Raw genomic sequence first — 3718 nt, forward strand, 5'->3', positions numbered from 1 at the left:
AACATAGCTCTGCCTGCCAATGTGGTCAGAATAAGCAGGGTAAAGATATTGTATTTCAGACATCAATAGGAAGTGTTCTCTCTAATCCCTTTGTCAATATGGTTCCCATCTCCTAAGTGGTAGCCACATGCTTTTCACTTCTACTTCACTTAAGTTCAGTTTCCTTAGGAAAACAAAATACTTCTGATTGCCCTTAGTGTGAAGGAAAGTTGTTCTCTTAGCTATCTAAGACACCATGGAGAAATCTGTACCCCAGCTTCAGAGATATTGGTTACCTTCAGCTCCTTTGTTCTTCTGAGTTTGAAATTTGGAGTCTATATTTACATAGTAAGACTCATTTAAGAAACTTAGGACATAGAACTGAGGCCATTTAATTGACTCATTTCCTTGCTAATGAGAAATGGGAATAAAATGATTGGATAATCAAAGGCAGCAAGTGAGTTGCAACTTTGCCATGAACTATGTATCCTTAGTCGTTTGCTCTTGGGGGCAACCTTATACAATGATACCAATTGGCTGAGATCACATCCATTTATAAATGGAATTGTCAAGACCTAGAGGGCATTATTACAAACAATAATTCAATTAGAATTAAGGAAACAACAATGTTCATGTCAATGCAACTCCTGACTTGATAATTAGGATGACATCCCCATCAGTAGCCACACAGCCTACTCTATCTTCCAGATACCTTTACTTTTCCATTATGATGTGCTACTTTGTGGCATAAATTCCTAGTTTTCCTTCAAAAATAATTCCTTAAGAGACAATGTGGCAAAGTGAAATAAAATGGAACTTACAAACCAGGATAAAATGATATCACTTGGAATTTTTATATGGTAGGTTGCTAAAGAGACTGAATCTCTGTCAGAGCATCAAGGTACGCTCTCTTTCATCTGGTTCAACAAATAAGATTTCAGTGGATAATTAACAATGTTTTAACATTTTATTCTCACAGAATGCTTTATTTGACAGTTGAATATTTTACAAAATGATAACTTCACTTCAAGTATCATTTTGTTCAGAGTGTAAACCGTCTTCTTCAAAAGGAGGTGTTTTCAAAGTTCTGATGAAACCAGTGCAGTGGATTTTACTTGGTATATGTGCTTTATGATGTCGTTTATAGGAGTGTAGCTCATCTCTGTCATTAGTGCCAAGGTTTTGGAATGTTTCTTTCTGACAGGTTTTGTATTTTATGAACATTATCAGGAGGCACTAACAAATTTAAATAAGAAATCAATATGAAGTGATTGATATTCATTAAATTGACTTAAGGTGATCAATTAGATTCTGCATGTTGGATAAGCAACTTGGACAATCAGGATTTTACATTTGCAAAATCCTAAATTTACACATTTTAATCATAACTACACTTCTCTTGATGATGTACATTATTCTACCAGATAGAAAAAAGGACCTCAAGTCCTTTAAAAGAAATATAAAGATTTTAGTTCCCTGTTTTCTCTTTGATAAGCTGAATGTTCACTCTAATGTTCACAAAAGAAATTTTCACTAAATTCTAAAAAATATGAGTAACTATAGAATAATATTTCATACTTGAGTTTAAAATTAATCCCCATTGACTACAAGTCATACAGTGCACACAAAGCTTAGAGGATTTTAGTCACTGTTGGCTTCTGGATCATGGTTCTAAGGATGTATTTTGAATAATTGTAATTTGGCTTTGTTAGTTTATCTTTCAGGGTTGCTCCATTTATTTCTTACCTCCCATGACTGTAAAATAGCAAATTTTCTCTTTTCTCTCTTTTTCAAAAGAGATACCCTACCAACATTTCAAATCAATAGCAATGAAAGGAAAAACAAAAAAAAAAAAAACAAAAGTTACAGGGATACAGAAGAGGAAAACAGACAATGGTATCTGCTCATTAATCCTTCTCCACATAAGAAAGCTCCTACATTCTGTTCAGTGGGGTTTTAGGTTCTAATTTTTTTTCTAATACTGGAAGAAGTCTCTAGTGCGAGGAGAATATTGCTTTTTTTTTTTTTTTTTTTTTTTTTAGAAAATGAAACTGAGAAGTGTTAGAGGGATTGCTCAGTGGTCAGAGCACATGTTCTCCCAGTAAGGGGACACAATGTCCCCATTTAGAATCTCTAAACATTCATATAAAAGGCAGAGCTCAGTGAAGACCCTGTGGAAAGGCAAAAAAGGCAGAGAGTTATGGAGAACTGATATATTGCTCTGATCTCTGTGTGTAGTACTCTGGTAAGATTGTCCACAAACACATGTGTGTAACACACACACACACACACACACACACACACACACACACACACCACACACACACAAACAAAACAAAACAAACAAACAGCCCCCCCCATATACTTAATAGAATCACAAGTCCCTGAAACAACAGGAAGTTTTTCTACAATTAAAACTAATATCTTACACTGTGTAGCACTAATGACTTACAAGTGAACAGTATCTTCTCTATGACAAAGCAGGTAGGTTTACAGTCAAAGTTATTGAGTAAGGGCAGGATGTGAAAAAAATTCATTACCTTATATGAGTTTCTCATATTTCCATCCAATAAAATACAGTATAAAATATAGGAAAGTCATGTCAAAGACATGTAAAAGGCAGCCTTGACAGGAAGACACTTTCTTTCCTGATCCCAGCCATGTGTGCAAATATAGATCTTGTGATACTGAGTTCCTTGCACTTTGTATCTATGTAGACCAAGTTGCTCTTCTCTTCATTTCCTTTTACCCTTTGATCCCATCATGGGCTGGATGTCAGTTCTGACCTGCAGCTCCTGTTTGTTGGCATAATGATTACGTTATGTTATGATTACATGTCTAGCTGTTTCCACACACAGGAGACTGAGTCACTGCCTATCCAGCCTGTCCTTCCAAGCAGAGTTAGTTACGTATTGACAAGTTCATGGACTATGAGATTCCAGAAAAGACTAAGATATATGCAGAGCTGGCACAAAAGGGTGAGTGATAGTCATCTGTGTGTGTGTGTGTGTGTGTGTGTGTGTGTGTGTGTGTGTGTGTGTGTTTTCTTCTTTCTTTTTAATCTGAGAGGTTTCAGCTCCTAGCATTTGTTTGTTTTCAAACAATAATAAAATATTATTTGGTATTACCCATAAAGTCATCTAGACCTATTGAGGAACATGAATTAACATATGTGGTTTCTTTGATCATCAATATTGACACCTGCATATCATTAGGTCAGAATTTCCAGTCTGGGCCCAGACATCTGCATGTCTAGCATCCATCTCTTTTAGTACATCCAGTAAAAATAGAATTTGATAACTAGTGGTGTTTGGTAGCAGACTGATTCTTTTTTTCTCCCATCAGTTAAGGATAAAAAGACAAGGAAATGGCACAGTGCAAAGTGGGCCCCTTCTGTACCTGTGACTGGACCTCTCTGTTTCTGTAATTGCTGATTGGCAGGGAGAAAAGTGGATGCCCCAATCTAATCTGCATTTTGTGCTATGGTAGATTCATAAAGTCCCACAGCAAGGGACAGGAAATGGACTAAGTTCCTGAGAAATAGAAACTTACTGTTGGTGACAAAAAACCACAAAGAAAAGAAAGGTTACTGTTAATTCCTGGAGATAGAAAGCCATAAAAAATATTCTGACTATGAATATGATGCTCCCCCTTCTCACATCCAAAAGACCCACTGACAAGCTGGACAGGAAACTAGGTGCTTTGGGCATAATGAAGAAAAGAATACCCCTCAGGATCT

Source organism: Peromyscus leucopus, chromosome 19, assembly GCF_004664715.2.
Source record: "Peromyscus leucopus breed LL Stock chromosome 19, UCI_PerLeu_2.1, whole genome shotgun sequence".
Classification (NCBI taxonomy): domain Eukaryota; kingdom Metazoa; phylum Chordata; class Mammalia; order Rodentia; family Cricetidae; genus Peromyscus; species Peromyscus leucopus.